Source organism: Ambystoma mexicanum, chromosome 7q (genome assembly GCF_040938575.1).
Source record: "Ambystoma mexicanum isolate Mex_15411 chromosome 7q, UKY_AmexF1_1, whole genome shotgun sequence".
NCBI classification, from domain to species: Eukaryota; Metazoa; Chordata; class Amphibia; order Caudata; family Ambystomatidae; genus Ambystoma; species Ambystoma mexicanum.
The window spans coordinates 839,646,285-839,670,138 of record NC_090941.1 but is presented as its reverse complement, the minus strand read 5'-3'; the positions used below and the strand labels follow the sequence as shown (position 1 = coordinate 839,670,138).

The 23,854-nt window shown below is 46.0% G+C and overlaps 1 long non-coding RNA gene across 1 annotated transcript in view; it reads right to left on the bottom strand.

The window, feature by feature from the left end:
• The window catches only part of LOC138528741 (uncharacterized), a 179,482-nt gene extending 177,387 nt beyond the window's left edge, over positions 1–2,095 (bottom strand). Inside the window, exon 1 of the long non-coding RNA XR_011284219.1 lies at positions 1,754–2,095. This is a non-coding gene — a long non-coding RNA (uncharacterized lncRNA). The remainder of the gene's footprint in view (positions 1–1,753) is intronic.
• Between the last annotated feature and the right edge of the window lie 21,759 nt (positions 2,096–23,854).

Below are 23,854 nucleotides of genomic sequence, written 5' to 3'. Positions count from 1 at the left end.
CGTAAATCTACCCCCACACCTAGCGTCACCACCAGATGGTACTGAGTTTCAATATGTACAACAAGCCTCGTTTCCAGAATTACAGTCACTCCAGAGCCTGCACCCGAGTCATTACCCGAATTCTAAAAAGCAACAAACTACCCCGCCCACTATCCAGTCCCAAACAACCGTTTGAACCACAAATATGCATTTAACACTCATATCAAGGTACCAATAATCGATACAAGTAATTTATAGAAACATTTGTATTGTACCCCTACTCCCCCAGTCCCAGAAACCACCAATATCAACATCACACCCTCCACATGAAGACTCGGTGAGTCAGACCAGTACCCAGGCAAGCATTAACAGAACACAAATATAGAAACAATCCACAGCTACCCCCACAACTTTGGACTCACAGCATAGCTAAGAAGAAGCTGGAAGTGGTGAGCGAAAAGCCAAAAACAGGAAATAATGTGGAAACCCGCAGCTGCTAAACAACTAAACAACAGCCACCGATCTGCGCCTTTTTTTTTCTTTTTTCATTTGTCTTCCCCCCCATATATTTCTCCTCAAAAGTTGCCGCTGTTCCTATTTTTTATAACAGTAGATGACCCAATTCCCAGGATGAGCCCGGTCAAGACAACACCCAAAAATGTCCCCATATCACCACGTTCTCCCCCACCTCGGACCAAGCACAACTAAAACAGGCTGATTCTATAGGAATCTAAATGCTCCCCCCCCCCCCGCATCCCCGCCATGCCTTCATGATGGGAGGCATTTGCAGTTGTTTGCATTAATGCATGGAACCTTGCGTCCGCAGGAATTTGCGTGCATTTATTGCACTTAGTGAAAACAATGAAAATAGCGTGGAGGGGACTGGCGTGTATGTCAGTGCACATGTTGCCATGTTGCCAAGGTACCCCATAAACCCACCCCTTGAGCCTCAATTCTCTGACACGCAGCATGGGAGCAATGAGAACGAGGTAAGCACTAGTCTCAAGAGCAATCAAAGTGAACATGTACATGAATCTCTCTTAGAACAAATCCATTTGTATACAACACGTCACGTCAACCACACATCAAGGCCTGGAGCAGTAACATGAAATCGCACTGCCACTCAGAAACCCATCAACACCACTCCCACCCAGACCCAACATAGAATTATCCATGTAGTTTATAGTCCCGCATCATACTAGCTATAAAAGAAACACATTAAAGGTGCATAGATATATCACCCTCCCAGGGCTGTAAACATATCACCCTTGTCATGACGTGAGGTATTCACAGCAGACCAATACACCATATGACTTCATATTAGCTTGGATTATCTAGGTGGCAGGTAGGTACAGTCAAAAGAAAAGTAGTCTGCGAATATGCTTGTGCTGAATAGAACGTGCATCAAGTAGACCAAACAGCGCCGCTGCAAAGCACAAGTTTGTACACTGTTTATCAGAGATGGTCAAATGAGTTCCAAAAGACAAACATGTGCATCGAAAAAACCCGTTAGTTAACGAATAGCCGTAACCTGCCGGATAAATGAAACGTCCAAAACACTGGCAAACAAAAAAAAATAAATCTGCTTGAAAATGTACTTTCCTCGTGCTTCAGCAATTGCGAATTCCGGTTGCCGTGCATTTGAACAGCAAATCCTAATGTGTCCAACAACTCGACCTCCTCCCAGATTACACAATTGAAGGATCAGTATTGCAACGGACCAAACCAATATTTGCGTTATGAAAAGTGTGTAATCACGTTGTGCAGCATTTACCAATATGCGTGGAACGCCATGGATGCTGAACTGAAATGTACACGTTAATGTGAATTTCACCGCACCACCAGCCATCCACCCCCTGAGAGGGCTATACGATACATTGAAAATGTGCATTAAGCGGTCTACGCCGACTCTGTTCTCATTGTGCGCACATGAAGCGGCCGGCGCCGACTCCGCTCTCCTTGTGCCTGCAAGCTGATCGCGCCCGATCCACCTCCTCATCTGCAACAGCAGCAAAGAACCGCCCCTTCCAATCTCGCCATCTGTATATCAATCAGGCAGGGAGACACAGAGGATCTGCACAGACGCTCACATAACCTCGTTGCCTCCATGTTCGAATAATTTCCACGTATAGAACATCCCCCACTTATGTGATCCACGCACGGAAGCGCTGCCAGGACCTTTTCTCTAGCCTCAGAGCACAAAAATGAACAAGGTGTAACGAATCCAACGGTCCGTTGAAGCTGACATTTTTTGGTGTTTTTTTTTTTAACAAAAAAAGATTACTGCAATAAAGAAAGTAGAAGTAACAAAAAATATGATATAAGAATAAACAACTGTGGAACTCGGTAAAACAGCAGGGAAAATCATCTTTTCTTTTTGGACGGCAGTGACCTTTGTGAAGTGGAGGCAGTTGCTTCCATAGGTTGTTCCACATCTGCACAATTTCCCAAATCACTGAGATAAGCCTCAGCACTCTTGCAGTCAGTAAAGGAGAATAACCTACCATCTTTGATAACCCGAAAGATGGCAGGATATACCATGTAATATTTAAGGTTCTTTGCCTTTGCCTTGTCTTTTGCCGCCGTGAAGTCTCTCCTCTTGTCAAGGATATCACTGCTGAGATCCCCAAAAAGCATCACTTTATGGCCATTCCAAGATAAATCCCGTAGTTCCCGAGCCTTTTTTTTTTTTAAACTTGTTTTTATTAGTTTTACATAAATAGAACAAAAAGATACCATTGAATCTTATAACATTCCCTTCACCCTCCCTCCTCCCTTCCCTCGGATCGGATTAAATCATATTGTCCCGGGTTCCTATAATGTGTTGAAAATGTCTGAAATTTTGATGTTATGTGGGCACCATTGTTCCATAAAGTCTGACTGGAGGTATTGCAAGGTCCCTTCCCATTCTTTTACGAATTTGTCTCCAGTTCCTTGAAGTTTGTGGGTGAGTTTCTCCATTGTTATATGGGCCCATACTTTCTGTAACCAAGAATAGGTCAGTGGGGTATTCTTATTTTTCCAGTTTTGTGCTATGGTGGTCCATGCCGCTATGAGTAGTCCCATAAAACTTCTCCATTGTGATTTACTGTATAGCCTTGCTGTATCGTCTCTAATTCCGCAAAGCCACACCTCCTCCCCCATCAACCCCACATCCGGGAGTATTTTGCCCATCTCATTTTTCACTTCTTCCCAAAAGGGTCTAATGCCTTTACAGTCCCACCATATGTGTCTCCATGTTCCCACTTCGTCACATCCTCTCCAGCAGTGGTTTGGCGTGTTTGGGTACATCGAATGGAGCCTCTCTGGGGTATAATGCCACTGTGTCATAACTTTGACCCACATCTCCCTAGTTTGTGCCGAGCGGGTCATTCTGGGGATCTGCTTCCATAGGTCTTCCCATTGTTTATCCGTTGGTTCCTCCCCCAACGTTCTGCCCCATTTTATTCTGTATGACCATTTAATGTTTTCCCCTTGTGAGTTTATGTATTTGTACAGAGTTGATACCCACTTTTTTTTCCCCCGTGTTGGATATGATGTAAGTCTCGAACCCTGTAAGGTCCCTGGTTGCTGCCTCAGTAATTATCGGGGAGTTTAGGCAGTGTTTTAGCTGCTCGTATCTATAGCTATTACTTTTGGGAATATTCCTGCCTACAAAGCAGGATTCCAGGGAAATGATTTCCTTGTCAGCAAACATCTCGCCTATTTTAGTAATGCCCACCTTCTCCCAGCTGTCGTATGCCCCTTGTTCCATCCCCGGTGGAAATTGTGGATTTCTGCAGATGGGTGTAAAGGGTCCGATCGCCGTGGTCATTATGCTTTTTCTTGTTTGGCAATCCCATGCTTCCAGCGTGGACTTAATAATTTCGCTTATTCCTAAATTTTTGTGTCTGTGCTGCCTCTGTTTCCAGAGAAGTTCTACCAGTGGGGTCCTTCCTACTGCTCTGTCTTGTTTGGCCCATATCTGCTGCGGATTCTCCCCCACCCACTCCCTCAGGACTTTAAGCTGTGCTTCATGATAGAATTTCTTAAAATGGGGGAGCGCCATTCCCCCTTCTCTGGTTGGGGCTGTGAGGACCATCCTGGCTATTCTGGGCGTTTTTCCCTTCCATACAAGGGACGATACCAATTTTGTTAAGGTTTTGAAGAACGTGTCTGGGACACCCACCGGGAGAGCCTGGAAATAATATAGTACCCTTGGGAGGATGGTCATCTTGACTGATTGACTTCTACCCCTCCAGGATATCTGTAGTGGGTTCCATCTGCCTATTTCCCTTCGGATGTTTGTAATGAGCGGCGGGTAGTTTTCCCCATAGAATTTCTCTATTTTTTGAGGTACAGTTATTCCCAGATATTTTATAACTTTTTGTACGATCTTGAGGTCCAGTATTTTTGCTTCCCTTTCTATGTTTGCACTATCCCCTGCCAGGAATAGGATCTCTGATTTTTTTCTATTAATTTTTCGGCCTGAGATGGCCCCTTAGTTTTCTAGTTCTCTCACTACAGCTGATAATGTGGATTCAGGGTCCTCTAGGGTTATTAACATATCATCCGCATACGCAATCACTTTGTGTTGCTGACCTGCCATTTCTATCCCTTTGATGTGTATTGATTCCCGTATTTTAATTAGGAGGGGTTCTAAGAACAGAGCGTACAGTAATGGTGAAAGGGGGCAACCCTGTTTCGTTCCTCTCGATATCATTACCTTGTCAGTAACCTCGCCATTAATGACTATTCTACTGGATGGGGAATTGTAGTTTGCTCTTATGCTCGCAATATACTGTTCCCCAAACCCCATGCACTCCAGAACCCTGAACAAAATTGACCACTCCACCCTATCAAAAGCCTTCTCGGCATCTACCGACAGTAGTATCGCTGGGGTGTGGGTTATACCTATTTTTTCCAATAGATGGGCTAGCTTCCTTGTGTTGTCGTGAGTTTGCCTGCCGGGAATAAAGCCTGATTGATCTTGGCTAATCAGTTTAGGGAGAAGCGGGGATAACCTTGTTGCCAGAATCTTCGTATATATGTTCGCATCTAGATTAATTAGGGAGATTGGTCTATATGATGCAGGGTTTATTGGATCTTTACCTGGTTTGTGAAACACCAGCACCTTCGCTTCATTCATTGTGTGGGTCACGTTACTGCTATCCTTAAATGAGTTCAAGAGCCTTGTTAGGATCGGGGTCAATATGTCTGCATATTTTTTATAAAATGGGGCCGTAAACCCATCTGGGCCTGGAGCTTTGATACTTGGGAGTCCTTTTATGGATTTACTGACTTCCTCTTCACTGATAGGAGTCTCTAGTGACTGTTTGTCTTCTTCTGAGATTTTCGAGATCTTTAGGGTCTCTAAATATGAAACTTGGGCGTTTATATTGGGGTATTCTGTGGAGTAGAGAGTTTGATAGTATTGCCTCAGTGCTTCCCCCATGTCGTGTGTGCGTGTTTGGATGTCACCCTTCGCATCGCATATGGCCTTAATCGTTGTTTCTTTTTGTTTTGCCCTTAATTGTCGTGCCAGGAGTCTGTCTGCTTTGTTCGCTCTTATGTAATATCTCTGTTTCAGATAGAGTAGATTCCTTTCTGCGCCCTTCGTGCCTAACATCTCTAGTTGGCCCTGTGTATGTTTCAGTGATTTTTTTAATGTCTTAGTGGGGTGTGTTAGTAATTTCTCTTGGATATCTTCAATTGTTTTTTCCAGCTCTTTTTCCCACAGATACCTTTGTTTATCTCTCGTGATTTTCATCGCTATCATCTTTCCCCTCAAAACTGCTTTAAACGCATCCCAGACTGCGCTCATTGCGACCTCCCCAGTGTCATTTTGTATGAAGTATTCCTCTATCATTTCCCTTATGGACTCCCCTGTAGCTGGGTCCTGGATCAACTCCTGCAGTAGTTTCCACCTCCAGAGCCCACTCTTCCTCCCTGGGAGAGTCACGTCTAACCATAGCGGGGCATGGTCCGAGAGGGCTATTGTGCCCTTATCAAGCCCTTGTATCTTTCCCAGTAGTCCCACCGATACCCAGAGATAGTCAATCCTAGACATAGTATTGTGCACGTGAGAAATATGTGTACCCCCTCTGTTCTCCTTTCTGTTCCCTCCAAACATCATTCAGGGCCAATTGGTCCATTTGTTGTCTCAGACGTTTTGATGGCGCCCCCTGGCCATGTGTGTTCCCTGTACTCCTATCTAGATGTGGGTTCCACGCCAAATTAAAATCCCCCCCCAAAATCACTTCTCCTTTAGCATAGTCTTCCAGTTTCGATAATACGTCTCTGAGAAAGCCATCCTGTCCCTGATTGGGTGCATATATTGAGGCGAGTGTTATGCGGTATCCTTCGATTTCCACATTCCCTTCTTCATCTATGATAGTATCTAGCAGTTTAGTGTCCTTTCCTTCTTTCATCGCTATCAGCACTCCAGCTTTTTTCTCTGTTGTCGTTGCCAGTGCCCATATTTTGTATCCTTTTATCCGCATTTTCTGCTCATCCCTTGTTCTAATATGGGTTTCCTGGAGAAGTAGTACATCCACCTTCCCCCTTTTGAACTGTTTCTCTAGTTTCGCTATTTTTGTTGGGTGATTCATGCCCCTAATATTGTAGGTCAAAATGCGTATCATCGGCATTCTGTTTTGTTTGTATGTCGTTGCATCGGGTCCCCTTCTGTTCTTGTTTCAATTCTTTGATTCTTCCGATCCCTTCCCCTCCCTTGAACTTCCCCACCCCCCAACTTTGAACTTTAAAACAACCAAACAGTCCCCCGAGTAGGGCGAGGGTTCTTATTGACGCTAGGGCGTTGTGCCCTTCGCTCCCTGCCCTCCATACCCTCGGGGGGTATGTTATGGGGAGTCCTAAACCCCATTGACCCATTGGTCTTCACCGAGTCCCAAACCGTCGGTTCTTAACCCGACCGCAATCTGTGTGTTGTCCGTTCCGCTCTGTTCTCCTCCCTCACCCCGACAGGGTTTCAATATCTGCCTTTCCGTGTCAGTTCCCCAAGTATGTGCATTCTCTGGGTACTTCATGGAGCTTTTCTCCGGGTCTCCCTCCCTGTGTTTGCCTTCTTTTGCGTGCTTTTTTCCCAGCCCATTGGTCTTCTCGTTCGATCTCTCCTGTTTGAGGTCTCCCCCCGTTCCATCACTTCCTCCTGAAGTCCCATAGTGCTGAGGCCCTCTTCCACCGTGGTCACTCTTCTGTTTTCCTTCCCATGTAAATAGCAGCCCAAATGGGAAGGTCCATTTGTAGCGGATTTGTTTTTCTATTAACACTTTCACCAGTGGGGCCATTGCTCTTCTTGTTTGGAGGGTTACTAGAGCTAGGTCCTGATACAATTGGATGTCTTGCCCATTCATTTTAATATGCTCCATTTCCCTGGCTCTTCTGAGGATCTGTTCTTTCTGCGGGTAGGAGGGGAGAGCCACCAGGACATCGCGTGGTCTTTCCCCTGGGGCCCCTGATCTTTTTGGTCCTACCCTGTGGACTCTGTCGACTCCGACATCATCAGTGTCTTGCGTCCCCAGTATGTCTCTGAACACCTCCTTTACTGCCTCTTTAAGATCTTTGTCTAGCACAGATTCCGCCATGTTCTTGATTCGAATGTTGGAGCGTCTAGAGCGGTTCTCCAAGTCCTCACATTGTATTTCCAAGTTATGAGTGAGTGTCACCAAATGTTCTTGCGTTTCGCTTGCTTGTCTCGTGTCTTCTTCAAGACTTTGCACAGTTTTTTACACTATGTCCGTTCTCTCTTCTAGGTTGTTTATATCTATTCTCATGTCTTGTACCGCTTGTTTCATTTAATTCTTCATGGTTGAAAACTGCTCTTGAACTGCAGACATGAATTTTTCTTGCAAGTCCATGAACCAGGTTTGCATGTCTTCCCTAGTCAATGGTTGTTGTTGCTGGGATAGTGATTCTGTCTCCTCCCTGGGTTCTCCCTCTCGGTTGTGATGTCCCCTCTGTTGACCACATTTTTAGTATGTCCGCGCCTTGTTTCTCAGATTGAGGTGTCTGCTGGATGGGATTCCCCTTTCCTTTTGCTCTTGACATGGTAGAGCGTTTCGTTCTAGTGTCTGTGGGGCTTCTGCGCCCTCGTGTAGCCCTCCGGTAGGCCCTCCACCAGTTCCTGTCCTCTGTTATGTTCTTGTGCGCGGGGGTGCTTGCTTAGCTAGACGTGTTGTCTGCGATTTCGTTCCTTCCCCCGTCATCTCGCAGTGCCTGAATGTTAATGGCAGTTTCGTGGCTCGTGGGGGAAGAGGCCTCACCTTGGATCAGGCCTGCGTGGGGGGGGGGGGGTGGTCTTGCGTATTGTATTCTCTGGGACCGGAGGGGATCCCCGATTGAGTCGGCGCCGTAGTGCTTGCGCCTTGCGGGGATTTTGTCGTGAAAGTTTATATCTTTTGCTTATACCGCGCCTTTTTGTGTCCCCCCCCGGGGTAAATATGCGTAGGCAGGTGCTTTATTTTTTCTCCCCCCTGGGTTGGCTCACCTTATTCCACTTCTTGCGCTTTGTTTCAGGGCGGCCCCCGCTTCTCCTCTCCAGCGGTCCGTCCTGATTACGTCGCCTTCTCCCGGCACCGCACTTCTCCCTGGCCGGAGCTGTTGCCGCAGCGTCTCTGCTCTCCTCCGTGCTCCGCGCTCATCGGAGCGTTGCAGGGTGGGGTGGGGAGGGTCCTTCCCCTCGGGGTTCCGCGGAGCCTCCGATCCAGCTCCCACCCTGGCCGCCGTCTCTCGGTCTTCCTGTGCCGCGCTTTGTGCTCCTCTAGGGTGCGGGAGAGTCTCGTTCGGCCCCGTTGGGGGAGGGGCCGGTCTTCTTCTCTCCTCGCTTCGCCTCCAGAGTTCGCTTTGCTGCGGCGCCGGTTTCCTCGCAAGGGGGGGTGGGACGAAGGGGGGAACTTTAGCAGTCGGGGGGGTAGAGAGACGGTCTGACACGGCTTCGGTCGTGCTTATTTTTGGTGGCCCGGGCGGAGCGCGGTTTAGCTGCGACTCCTCACCCCGGCGGCCATCTTGAGTCCCCCGTTCCCGAGCCTTTTTAAGAACCATTTCTTTCATAGGGAACCGTAAAAATGTCACCACAAAATGTCTGGATCGCTGACACATGCCAGGTTTGGGCCCCAAACTCCTGTGAGCCCTTTCCAAGTCCAGATTCACCTTAGGGTCCAAATTGAGCAAAGAAATCAACAATTTCTCCACAAAATCCATAGGTGCCCCCCTCTCAGCGTCCTTAGGAATACCAGCAATCCGGATATTACTCCTCCATGAATAATATTCCTGTTCTGAGAGCTTCTGGGATAACCTTTCATTTCTCAATTGCAGATCTTTGATGTGGTTTTCCATCCGCTCCACTTTGCCATCCACAATATTTAATGAGTTTCTGCTCTACTAAAATTAGAAGCCAGTTCCGTGTACCTTTCATCTGCCTTAGTCATTTTCTCTTTAATTTCAGTAACATCCAGAGTTAGTTTAGTCAGCAGGTCCAGTATCTCATCCACTCTTTCATCAGAGGATCCCTCTCCATATGTGCTCCCCTTCTGCCGCTTTGCAGGTTGTTTAGGGTCAGAAATGACAGAATCAGCCAAGGTAGGGCAGGGAATACAGTCAGGTGCAGGAGCTCAGCCTTCAGCCAGCCATCCTTGGAGCTGACAATTCTAGAATTCCTTGGTCTCTGTATCTGAGGGAAGCATGTGCTGATAGTCTTGCTGTACCTGTACTCTGTATATGAGTGAAGCATGCGCTGCTAGTCTTGCTGTACCCGGTCTGTGTATTAGAGGGAAGCATGTGCTGCAGGACTTGCTGTACCTGGTTTCTGGATCTGAGTGAAGCATGTGCTGCTATTCTTGCTGTACCTGCTCTCTGTATATGAGGGAAGCATGCGCTGCTAGTCTTTCTGTACCTGGTTTCTGTATCTGAGTGAAGCATCCACTGATAGTCTTGCTGGACCTGGTTTCTGTATCTGAGTGAAGCATCCGCTGCTAGACTTGCTGTACCTGTTCTCTGTATATGAGGGAAGCATGCACTGCTAGTCTTGCTGTACCTGGTTTCTGTATATGAGGGAAGCATGCGCTGCTAGTCATGCTGTAACTGTTCTCTGTATATCGGGGGAGCATGCACTGCTAGTCTTGCTGTACCTGGTCTGTGTATTAGAGGGAAGCATGCGCTGCTAGTCTTGTACCTGGTTTCTGTATCTAAGTGAAGCATCCGCTAATATTGCTGTACCTGTTCTCTGTATATGAGTGAAGCATGTGCTGCTAGTCCCATTGTACCTGTTCTCTGTATCTGAGTGAAGCATGTTCTGCTTTTCTTGCTGTACCTGGTTTCAGTATCTGAGTGAAGCATCCGCTAGTCTTGCTGTATCTGTTCTCTGTATACGAGTGAAGCATGCGCTGCTAGTCTTGCTGTACCTGTTCTCTGTATATGAGGAAAGCACGCGCTGCTAGTCTTGCTGTACCTGTTCTCTGTATATGAGGGAAGCATGCGCTGCTAGTCTTGATGTACTTGGTTTCTGTATCTGAGTGAAGCATCCACTAGTCCTGCTGTTCCTGTTCTCTGTATATGAGTGAAGCATGCGCTGCTAGTCTTGCTGTACCTGTTCTCTGTACATGAGGGAAGCATGCGCAGCTATTCTTGCGGTACCTGTTCTCTGTATATGAGCGAAGCATGTGCTGCTAGCCTTGCTGTACCTGTTCTCTGTATATGAGGGAAACATGCACTGCTAGTCTTGCTGTACCTGGTCCGTGTAGTAGAGGGAAGCATGCATTGCTGTACCTGATTTCTGTATCTGAGTGAAGCATGTGCTTCTAGTCTTTCTGTACTTGGTTTGTGTATCTCAGTGAAGCATCCACTGCTAGTCTTGCTGTACCTGTTCTCTGTATATGAGGGAAGCATGCGCTGCTAGTCTTGTTGTACCTGCTTTCTGTATATGAGTGAAGCATCTGCTGCTAGTCTTGCTCTACCTGGTCTGTGTATTAGAGGGACGCATGTCTTGCTGTACCTGGTTTCTGTATCTGAGTGAGCATCCACTAGTCTTGCTGTACCTGTTCTCTGTATATGAGGGAAGCATGCGCTGCTAGTCTTGCTGTACCTGTTCTCTGTATATGAGGGAAGCATGCGCTGCTAGTCTTGCTGTACCTGTTCTCTGTATATGAGTGAAGCATGCGCTGCTAGTCTTGCTGTACCTGGTCTGTGTATTAGAGGGAAGCATGTTCTTGCTTTTCCTGTTCTCTGTATATGAGGGAAGTATGTGCTGCTAGTCTTGCTGTACCTGGTCTGTGTATTAGAGGGAAGCATGTTCTTGCTGTACCTGTTCTCTGTATATGAGGGAAGCATGCACGGCTAGTCTTGCTGTACCTGTTCTCTGTACATGAGGGAAGCATGCGCTGCTAGTCTTGCTGTACCTGGTCTGTGTTTATGAGGGAAGCATGTGCTGCTTTTCTTGCTGTACCTGGTTTCTGTATCTGAGTGAAGCATGTGCTTCTAGTCTTTCTGTACCTGGTTTCTGTATTTCAGTGAAGCATCCACTTGCTAGTCTTGCTGTACCTGTTATCTGTATATGAGGGAAGCCTGCACTGCTAGTCCTGCTGTAGCTGGTCTGCGTATTAGAGGGAAGCATGCGCTGCTAGTCTTGTACCTGGCTTCTGTATCTGAGTGAAGCATCCGCTAATCTTGCTGTACCTGTTCTCTGTATATGAGTGAAGCATGTACTGCTAGTCTTATTGTACCTGTTCTCTGTATCTGAGTGAAGCATGGGCTGCTAGTCTTGCTGTACCTGTTCTCTGTATATGAGGGAACCATGCACTGCAATTCTTGCTGCACCTGTTCTCTGTATATGAGGGAAGCATGCGCTGCTAGTCTTGCTGTACCTGTTCTCTGTATATGAGTGAAGCATGTGCTGCTAGTCTTGCTGTACCGGTTCTCTGTATATGAGGGAAACATGCACTGCTAGTCTTGCTGTACCTGGTCTGGGTATTAGAGGGAAGCATGCATTGTTGTACCTGGTTTCTGTATCTGAGTGAAGCATCTGCGTCTAGTCTTGCTGTACTTGGTTTCTGTATCTCAGTGAAGCATCCACTGCTAGTCTTGCTGTACCTGTTGTCTGTATATGAGGGAAGCATCCGCTGCTAGTCTTGCTCTACCTGGTCTGTGTATTAGAGGGACGCATGTCTTGCTGTACCTGTTCTCTGTATATGAGGGAAGCATGCGCTGCTAGTCTTGCTGTACCTGTTCTCTGTATATGAGGGAAGCATGCGCTGCTAGTCTTGCTGTACCTGTTCTCTGTATATGAGGGAAGCATGTGCTGCTAGTCTTGCTGTACCTGGTCTGTGTATTAGAGGAAAGCATGTTCTTGCTGTTCCTGTTCTCTATATATGAGGGAAGTATGTGCTGCTAGTCTTGCTGTACCTGGTCTGTGTATTAGAGGGAAGCATGTTCTTGCTGTACCTGTTCTCTGTATATGAAGGAAGCATGCACGGCTAGTCTTGCTGTACCTGTTCTCTGTATATTAGGGGAGCATGCGCTGCTAGTCTTGCTGTGCCTGTTCTCGGTATGTGAGGGAAGCATGCGCTGCTAGTCTTGTTGTACCTGGTTTCTGTATATGAGTGAAGCATCCGTTGCTAGTCTTGCTCTACCTGGTCTGTGTATTAGAGGGACGCATGTCTTGCTTTACCTGGTTTCTGTATCTGAGTGAGCATCCACTAGTCTTGCTGTACCTGTTCTCTGTATATGAGGGAAGCAGGCGCTGCTAGTCTTGCTGTACCTGTTTTCTGTATATGAGTGAAGCATGCGCTGCTAGTCTTGCTGTACCTGGTCTGTGTATTAGAGGGAAGCATGTTCTTGCTGTACCTGTTCTCTGTATATGTGGGAAGCATGCACGGCTAGTCTTGCTGTACCTGTTCTCTGTATATGAGGGAAGCATGTGCTGCTAGTCTTGCTGTACCTGGTCTGTGTTTATGAGGGAAGCATGTGCTGCTTTTCCTGTTCTCTGTATATGAGGGAAGTATGTGCTGCTAGTCTTGCTGTACCTGGTCTGTGTATTAGAGGGAAGCATGTTCTTGCTGTACCTGTTCTCTGTATATGAGGGAAGCATGCACGGCTAGTCTTGCTGTACCTGTTCTCTGTATATGAGGGAAGCATGTGCTGCTAGTCTTGCTGTACCTGGTCTGTGTTTATGAGGGAAGCATGTGCTGCTTTTCTTGCTGTGCCTGGTTTCTGTATCTGAGTGAAGCATGTGCTTCTAGTCTTTCTGTACCTGGTTTCTGTATTTCAGTGAAGCATCCACTGCTAGTCTTGCTGTACCTGTTCTCTGTATATGAGGGAAGCCTGCACTGCTAGTCCTGCTGTAGCTGGTCTGTGTATTAGAGGGAAGCATGCGCTGCTAGTCTTGCTGTACCGGTTCTCTGTATATGAGGGAAACATGCACTGCTAGTCTTGCTGTACCTGGTCCATGTATTAGCGGGAAGCATGCATTGTTGTACCTGGTTTCTGTATCTGAGTGAAGCATGTGCGTCTAGTCTTGCTGTACTTGGTTTCTGTATCTCAGTGAAGCATCCACTGCTAGTCTTGCTGTACCTGTTGTCTGTATATGAGGGAAGCATGCGCTGCTAGTCTTGCTGTATCTGGTCTGGGTATTAGAGGGAAGCATGTTCTTGCTGTACCTGTTTTCTGTATAAGAGGGAAGCATGTGGTGCTATTCTTGTTGTACCTGGTTTCTGTATCTGAGTGAAGCATCCGCTGCTAGTCTTGCTCTACCTGGTCTGTGTATTAGAGGGACGCATGTCTTGCTGTACCTGTTCTCTGTATAGGAAGGAAGCATGTGCTGCTAGTCTTGCTGTACCTGTTCTCTGTATATGAGGGAAGCATGCGCTGCTAGTCTTGCTGTACCTGTTCTCTGTATATGAGTGAAGCATGCGCTGCTAGTCTTGCTGTACCTGGTCTGTGTATTAGAGGGAAGCATGTTCTTGCTGTTCCTGTTCTCTATATATGAGGGAAGTATGTGCTACTAGTCTTGCTGTACCTGGTCTGTGTATTAGAGGGAAGCATGTTCTTGCTGTACCTGTTCTCTGTATATGAAGGAAGCATGCACGGCTAGTCTTGCTGTACCTGTTCTCTGTATATTAGTGGAGCATGCGCTGCTAGTCTTGCTGTGCCTGTTCTCTGTATGTGAGGGAAGCATGCGCTGCTAGTCTTGCTGTACATGGTCTGTGTTTATGAGGGAAGCATGTGCTGCTTTTCTTGCTGTACCTGGTTTCTGTATCCGAGTGAAGCATGTGCTTCTAGTCTTTCTGTACCTGGTTTCTGTATTTCAGTGAAGCATCCACTACTCTTGCTGTACCTGTTCTCTGTATATGAGGGAAACATGCACTGCTAGCCTTGCTGTGCCTGGCATTAGAGTGAAGCTAACACTTCTATTCTTGCTGTACCTGGTTTCTGTATCTGAGGGAAGCATCCGCTAGTCTTGCTGTACCTGTTCTCTGTATGTGAGTGAAGCATGCGCTGCTAGTCTTGCTGTGCCTGTTCTCTGTATCTGAGTGAAGCATGTGCTGCTAGACTTGCTGTACCTGTTCACACCATATAAGTGAAGCATGAGCTGCTAGTCTTGCTGTACCTGTTCTCTGTATATGAGGGAAGCATGTGCTGCTAGTCTTGCTGTACCTGTTCTGTGTATATGAGTGAAGCATGTGCTCCTAGTCTTGCTGTACCTGGTCTGTGTATCAGAGGGAAGCTGCTAGTCTTGCTGTATCTGTTATCTGTATATGAGAGAAGCATGTGCTACTAGTCTTGCTGTGCCTGGTCTGTGTATTACAGTGAAGCTAGCACTTTTAGTCTTGCTGTACCTGTTCTCTGTATATGAGGGAAGCATGTGGTGCTATTCGTGTTGTACCTGGTTTCTGTATCCGAGTGAAGCATCCGCTGCTGGTCTTGCTGTACCTGGTCTGTGTTTTAGAGGGAAGCATGTGCTGCTATTCTTGCTGTACCTGTTCTGTGTATATGAGCGAAGCATGTGCTCCTAGTCTTGCTGTACCTGGTCTGTGTATCAGAGGGAAGCTGCTAGTCTTGCTGTACCTTTTTTCTGTATCCGAGTGAAGCATCCGCTGCTAGTCTTGCTGTACCTGGTCTGTGTTTTAGAGGGAAGCATGTCTTGCTGTACCTGGTTTCTGTATATGAGTGAAGCATCCACTAGTCTTGCTGTACCTGTTCTCTGTATATGAGGGAAGCTAGCACTTTTAGTCTTGCTGTACTTGGCGTGTGCATTTGGATGCTTGCCCTGCTGCCTATGCTGTACCTGTTTTATATATTTGTGGGACGCCTCCAATCCAAAAGATTTCGCAGCGTGTGCGTGCGTGCGTGAGACGTGTGCACTGCAGTTTCCCCTACTATACATGAGGCATGCATGAGGGAAGCTTCAGCTACTTGTCTTCCTGCCTCTGTTCCATGTATTTCAGCAAATTGCACCACTAGCTTTTCTGCCCTTGGTCTATATGTTTTAAGGAAGCTTGCCCTTCTAGTCCTGCTGTACCTGGCGTATATGTTTTATGGAAGCTTGCACTGCTAGTCTTGCTGCACCTGATCTGTGTATTTTTAGAGAAGTTTGTACTGATAGTTTTGCTGCACCTGGCTTGAGTGTTTACCGAAAGCTTGCATTGCAGCTACCCCTGCTCTGTGTGTTTGGATGAAGTTTTCAATGTTGCGGTCCCTAGTGTGCCACACTGTGGAAGTGACACCTGTGCCTCTAGGCCACCCACAGGGACAACTCTGCGCTCAAATGACAGGCAATTTAGTACCCAGAGTAACCTAGACACATGTTTCTTATTGGGGGACGTTCCAAGGAAGTGCATTGTCTTTTTTCATAAAGATAGTCTTTACTAATTTAGGGTGAACCCCCAAGTTTTCAGACCTTACCAAGCGTGTGAACGTCTCTCTCCTGAGAACGCAAAGCGTGCTGTGTTTTTTCGCTCTCAGAATAGGGATTCTCACACTCTCTTTTTGGCAGACGATTGCATATTTGCTCATTTCTGCACAAAGGAAGGTAACTACAACAATTAGATGAATCCCCAAATGCGCGAGATCCAAAAGGTCGCCAAGATGCCAATAAAACCATAATATTCACATAGTCTGCAGAGATGTGAAATGTTGTCTAGTCCCCTGTGCATTTCCACAGCGAGTTGAACCATTGCACTCTTTATTCTCCGCATTACGCCGTCCCGCGCCTGCGTGCATGACGGGCGGCTGGACATCCGGGGAGGTTTCTGTTGTCTCCCCGATGACAGCTCTTTCTAAGCAAAGCAAATGCAACGCAGAGAGCCGGTGTTGGCTGAGCCTATTAAGACAAACCATGAGAGTGGGCGCTTGAGAAACGGCCCAGGCAGAAGTTGTCTGGTCTCGGAACATCTGCTTTCCCACAATATTCCAGTGAAATCATAATTCATTTAGCCAAAAAAGGATATGAAAAAATATGCATGTGTGTACGTGCAGCAATGCACGGATGCCGGGGGGAAGGGTAAAATAAGGACAAACGCTTCTCTTTGCAGAAATGTGACCTATTTGTTTGAGTAGGCTTGCCATAGATTCAGTGTCTGCATTAGGTCACTGCAACATAATGAGTGTTGGCTACATTTCAAGATCTGGCAGCGCTGTAGCCAGAGTTTCATTTGAGGCTGGTCCTGGACCATACCGCACTTGGGGGCCTACGGCAGCTCCCCCAATAAAGTAAAGGATATTCATTGATGTATTTGTAGTGTGTCTTGTGTGTACCCCACCCACCCCCTCCATCTAGGTTGAAGTTGTGACTTTTATAGGTTATCCTCACTCATTGAAAAAACAGATGTTACTATTTGTGTAAGGATGGAAGGCAGAAGAGCGCTAACTGAGTATGCAGTTTCCACAAAAATCTCTGGAGGCCTACATGTATGCCAACATGGCCCCACGGGATCCATCCTATTAGCCTCCACTCAACAAAGTCCTTCATTGTCATCTCTTTCTCTGATGTTGTGACTTTTTGTACAGCGGCCTGTTAGGTAGCTAGGTTGACATTATATAAAGCTTATATATATTTTTGAATGTGTTTGTTCACTATATTGGAGGGGGGACTATCTAGAGGGCTCCAAAGGTGGAATCTTTTCACGAGGAATCCAATGCTGTAGTTGAAAGTTGCTAAAGGGGTACCCCTGTTTGATAAACTCAAAACAAATGCTTATTTTGCTGACTTTGAGGTTGCTTAAGTAGTGCCCGTGGTGGAGGAAATCAGAAATGAGGCTCATTTTGCTTAACTAACGACCACAGCTGTTTTGCTGAACAAAGGGCCATAACAAAAGCTGCAAATGCGCCAAACGTTAGCACAAGTAATCCGGGAAAATTAATACAAGAAGGCAGAGACAAGCCGTATGACAAGCTGATGCAGCCAGACAGGCGGCACAAAGGCAGCAGGAGGCCTCACTACAAAGACAAAACAGACAACAGCTCGACGCACCTGGGCAAGCTTAAAAATGACAGCAAGCTGAGGTCATCTTTTTGTTTACGCCCCTGCTGGAAAGACACGCAACATTGTGTGTACTGAGTATTCACAGACAAAATGTTATTCATGTATGTCTATGCATTGATAAAGTGCCTCAGAGGTCAACATATTAATATACTGCCCAAAGTTGCCGTATATATATCACATGGCCGCGGTAGTGGGCATGTAGTTATGGTTAAGTTGTTAAACTCATAGGAAGAGCACTTTTTCGGAGGCTTATAACATCGCTCCCCCTGGACGAATCCTCGCCAAACTTTGCAACTTTCCAACTTTGTATATGGTCGGCTCTGATTTTTTTTCGCCAATTTGGGCGAGGTTTTGTGTGTGGGGGCAAAGTCATGGGAGGGTCCCAAAATGTATTTTTTTCCATAGACTGAACGGGGAAAAACTTTGTGCACGGCTACAGGCCGAACAGTTGGACAGATTTTCACCACATTTGCGGCAGGAGCGGGGGCTTGGGTCAGAAAGCGTGCTCTTGTGTGTTTGGTGGAAATCCGACCAGTAATTGTTTTGCAAAATACTGAAATGCACATCCCAAAAAACTTGGGATAGCTGGGTCTGCTGCGTGGACCCATTTCCCTGTTCGCTCCGCGGACAGAAGTGTCATTGGCTCGCGGTACGGCATACAGTCAGAGAAGTTTGGACGCGGCCGGTGGTTGGCTGGAGTGAAGCGTGCTGTGCATTAACATTTTTGAGAAAGCCGCCATGGTGTATCGGAGGACAGTGCGGCAGAAGAGGCTGGAAAATGTACCGTATGCAATGTGTTGGCGGCAATAAGGGAGGGAACGGGTTGGGGAGTGAGAAGTGGTTCATTTGACATATGAAGGCATATGTAGGCAAGTACTTTGTGTGGTGATTGGAGGCAGCTGTCATAACAACCCCATAGCTTCTGTCGCTACCTCTTTGCGGCGACCTCTTTTCATGGTGAGTGGTGGCAGGTCAATTGCAGATGGGGAGTGAATTGCACATGAAATAGGTTGGATGGGAGCACAGGTGGCTGTGTGCTGCGGATGGAATGCGGTAGTTGGGCACATGGCATGCATGGGTGAATGAAGGTGTGGTGGGTCTGTGGAAGGATTAGACTATTGGGTGCATGGCTGAAGGTCATAGGCTGTAGGGCATGCACTCATGAGCGTAGGGCTGCAACATAACCACCGCAGGAACGCATGTTTGACTCTGCATCCGGTAGAGGGTGGTGCTTGCCTAGTGTGGTGTGTGCAGATTGGCTGCAGTAGGGCCAGTGTTGTGAACAGAATGTGGGTAGGTTGGCAGTGACACAGTAATTTGTGAATGGAAGTGGGTACGCCCATAGTATGTGAATGAAAGTGCACAGGGGTGCAGGACAGAGTGTGCTTTGTTTGTACATTATGTTAACTGTTGCAATTTGTTGCTGCATAGCTCCATGGCGGTGCGGAGGTTGGGTAGGAGTGCTGGTGGCAAAGGATATATGTAGAGGTGTGTGATTGTGCAATGGGCTGCTACTTCAGGTTGGGAAGGCTGTTCTCATATTTGTGTGTTACTATACTGGTGTTCAGATGACAATACAAAGTATGCAGCTACTGAGAGGCAAGCAGTAATACTGAAGCTAATGTTGCAGGGTTAATACAATTGTTTGTTCTACAATACTAGAATTCTACAATGTTTGAGTAACAGTTAGAACATTATGGCAGTATTGCACTTACTTTTCTGCATGGAAAAAGTAGGTTTCTTATGAGTTCTGGTTCGTACTTCAGACGCTGCTGCTTTTAAGGAGAATGGTCTTAACTGCAATTGTGAGAAAAAAAGTTAGTAAATATGTTTGTTAATAGCACTGTTGTTAATGTAGACATGGATTTCTTTGTTTTTGCAGTAGTAGTGCTTTGTGATAACTGTACATATCATCTAGATGCACTTTCTTTTGCCTATGTCCATTCTGTATATTTTACTTAGAATTTGTTCGTTGAACGTGCTTTAGAAATGATTACAATAGTAAGCACACAGAGCACACTTGGCTTTTTAAGGCAGTATTATTGGATGTTAGGAGATAGAAGAAATAACTATGCTTTTCTTGCTATTTATACAGGGTAAATGGCAGGAACTGTGGGGGAAAGCATGTAATGTATGCATTTGTGAAGGTGTTGGAAATAAAACGGAAGGATTTGATGCGTTCAGCAGCTTATTACTCTCCAGGATAGTTGTAGGGGAGAAGGTTCAAATAAGAAAATCTGGAGAAGTGGCAAAGGGAAAAAGCAAGTTTACCAGACTGCAGGTGATTAGCAAACTATTCGGTGATCCTGTGGTGCTTGGAAAAGGGAGAGTCTGAAATAAAGTAAGGGTTGCAATGAAGGGATGGTACTTGTGTTGCCGACTGAACGGAAGGGGTGAGATGTTGTATGTCTTGGTTTACTGCACTGTTTGTACATAGTTGTACATGATGTGATACACATGACTGCACCTGTGTACAGTTGAATGCTGTTGTAAAGTCTAGAACAGAATGGGCAACCAGCTGGAATGAGAGAGCTGTCTAGATTGAAAGAACAGTTGTAGAGGCAGTGGTGTTGTTTCAGCTAGGAGCCTTTCAAATAATATCGGCTATCTGTGTGCATGAATAACGATGCATGTACTCATCCTGACTGCGTGTCACTTTATAATACTACAAAGCCTTCTCCCACAATTATACTGTTATTTCTTCCATCTTTTAACATAAAATGACACTTTGTTAAAGAGCTGTGTGTGTTGTGTCTGATTACTATTATAATCATTTCTAAAGGAATTTCAAATGATAGATTGTATGTTAAATATGCAGAATGTATATTGTATGTATATCCTATGCACGATAATGCATTAAATGCTATTATGGTTTAAATGTGGATAGATAGGTGGCATTGGTTACACAAATGATAGCATGAAGAAAATAACAGTTTGCACATTATAGTTAGTAATATGGGTAAATACAAATTTGGAGAGCAGACAGCTTTGCAAGTGACACTTGATCATAGCAGATGGGAGAGATAACAGTAAGCTTATTTTACAGGTTATACAGGATAAGTGTCAGTTACTCTGTTTATATGCATTTATACAACAGTTGTACATGTACTGTGCAGAAAATATTGATACTTGTAGTTTGTGTTCATGCATGTGGATGTGCATGAATCTGCAAGTAGAAATCCTGGTGAGTTTAATAGTAGTTGCTGTAGGTGCTTTGCAATCACAGCCCAGTTGTACTCAGAGTGATCAACAGTACATCTAAAGTGCTGAACTGTGATGATGGAGTTAGATGTAGAGTTCTTGGATGTGATTGGTGGATGGTTGTGTGACTGCTTAACAGTAGCCAATGAGGGAATGGTGTAGAGAGTGAAGTGGAAAGGGTAGAAGGGCTGCCCCAGTGTTACGTGCTCCATGGACACCGTGGGTGTTTGCAGACAGGGTGTTCCACATCCAGGGTTTCTCAGCATATCTGGCATGGAAATAGGACTAGAGCAATTAGCCAATCAGGTGCTGAGGTTCTGCTTTGTATTGAGAGGGATTTGGGTGTAGTGAAGATGGCTAGGTTGAATAGTCCACATGTAGTTGTCCTGAACTGTGGTGCTTTGCATTTGGGCTATGTCAGTGCCCCTACTTTGTTGCAAGATCTGGAAAACTTGGTTCAGGCAGTCATGAAAGTCCTTCCAAATGCCAAGGTTATTTTTTCTGCATTGGTACCTAGGTTAGTATGGGACAATAGTTATGTTTTTTGTCCTCAGAAAAATGTTGCTAGGTGTTTAATTTAACCAAGGGATGTTTGATTTTATGATTAGAGCTGGAATGTTCTTTTGCAATAATGACAACATTGATTCTGGTAATGTTTTTTGCTTTAAAGAAGATGCCATGTCTTTATCTTTTATGGGAAATGCCACGCTCTTTTGGAACATAAGAATTGCTTTGGAGAAGCAAATGCGAAGATATTTGGAGGAAAATAAGAAAACAAAAGGTACAAAATAAAAGGTGTTTCTGAAGCATCTTTAAAAAAAACAAAAAAAAGGCTCTTTTCAGAACGAACCTCAAAGGGGAAATGGGGCACACGATTTAAATTTTAATTTCCCACTCTCAGATCTTATGATTTGTCCGCGGACACGGCGGTTGTCCGCGGACATCGCGTATTACATACAGGGATTTTGAGGTTGAGAGGCATGCAAATGAGATTTAGCATAGCAAGGGATTGCTCAATAAGGTTTACTGGGTGTGATGTGTAAGGAGAGACTTTGTCAAAAAATCTTTTTTCCTGAGAGGAAAGCAGATAGCTATGGCTGTATCTTTAAGAAGGCAGATTGTCTGGATTTTGGGAGACTCGTGGATAAATTGGTTGGAGGTGCATGCACATAACTCTGGAGTGGTTGCACATCTTGGATTCCCTCATGTGGAAGTGTACTGGCATGGAGTGCATGGAATGAAGTGGCTGTATTTGGTACCTCTTTGTGCTACTTTGGTGACACAGCGTCATCCAATCTCTTTGAAATTTGCAATGAAATAAGGACTTGGGAAAGTCATGGACATGTTTCCAAAGTCCGGAGTCATTTTTTCGCATATTGCGCAGATACAAATGTGGCTGCGTTCTTCTTCATTTGGTTCACAAATGGAGAAAGCGAGGCGCAATGTCAAGAAGGATGTTTGTGCCTTTTTGAGAGATGGTGGCATGTCCTCTTTTCACAATGAAAATATTATGTTTCGTAGTAGACACATTTTTCGTAGAGATGGAGTACATCTTACTTAGGCTGACAATCAGATTTTTCTGCAAAATGTACAAAATGCATTCCAACCCTTTTTGGAATTATAGCAATCCTTTTTCCAGTAGGTGTTGACCATTTGAAGTTTTCAAAACACAAAAAACACCACCAAAAGGCTCTTTTCAGAGCCACCAGTTCCTCCCAGAGAAAAGTGCAATGGTTCTGATAGGGCAGCACCCCAAAAATGTTAGATGTCCACGGACTGTACACGGTCTTCTAAAAATGCACAGGGCCCTGCAGTATTTCATTGACACTTGTTTTTTTTAACTGTGAAAGACAGCTCTGAAAAGAGCCTTTTTTCTTTTTTGGTTTTTGTTATTTTGTATTTTTTGGGGGGTTTTCAGACATGACACATAAGGAAAGGAAGGGAAGGGAGGGTAGAGTAAGGAAGGGGCTCCAACCACTCAGATAAGAAAGGGCAGGTGGAGAGAGGAAGATGTAGGGCGGGCCTTAATCAGGCAGGTGGCAGTCCTTCTCATGCTGGCAGTCCTTCTCATGCTCCCGGACCGCAGCCTCGAAAGCACTTCAAAGGGTCTCCCCCCTGCAGAGTACTGCGTCGCAATACATACACAATACTGTAACCTTTGAAAGATAAGGGTCTACAGTATCACGTATGGCCGGAGGGATCCCCTTCCCCACAGGAGTGTCTCTTGTGGTGGCAGGAGCGGAAACGGAGATGCTGCAGGGGAACTCATCCTACTATGTTTATTGAAAGGTACAACCTTACGAATAGCCCCACCGTGGAACGACCTTAGGTGTGGCTTCATTGAGGTAGTACCGTAGCTGTACAAACCCGGTTTGCCACGACTCAGTTCCAACTGGCACTGTGTGCAGCACACCTTGTTTGCACTAGCTTTCGGTACTCCATCAAGAATGGCAAACAACCTCCACACCCAAGATTCATGGTGAGTGCTAGTAGTAGGAACTTCCTCTACCTCATCCTCGTCATCCTCGTCATCCTCGTCATCCTCCTCTGCATCCTCATGCCTGTTCTCCTCTGCAGGCCCTTGGGGAGGTGGTGGTGGTGGTGGTGTTGGAGGGGGTGGGGGTGGTGCTGAGGCAGAAGTAGCACCAGCAGGAGCAACAGCAGCCATGGTTGCCATCTTCAAAGGTGTCAGGAGGCACAGCAAAGGCAGCAATTAGCAGAATATAAAATTCAGCAGTGTCTGTCCTGGAACTACAAAAACAGAATGAGGAGCAGTTCCGGGGTGTGGCCTTTTATAGGGATGCTGGGGAGCGCTTCGCGGACAGCCGCACTGTCTGCAGACACTTCGAACACCAAAAAGGGTTCAAAGAGTATGCAGATTGCTAGTGACATGGTCTGGGACATGTGCAAGTGTGAAGTTTCACAGGAAAATACCTTGGATTGCTCAAAAAAGCACTTTTTAGGTGTCCGGGGGCCCGGACTGTGTTCGCGATCAAGGACCTACACTTAGCGTGGGTGCGGTCACATGATGACATTGCGGACACGTTCGCAAATGGGACGGGTGTCCGTAGGACATGTAATGCGCGGGGTCAGGTGTACGCATGCGTGCGGGTGTTCTACGGACAATTTTCATGTCCCCAAACTAATTAAAAGTGTGACGCATGTGCGGCAGACAGTTACAGACAGGCGCGATGTTCGTAG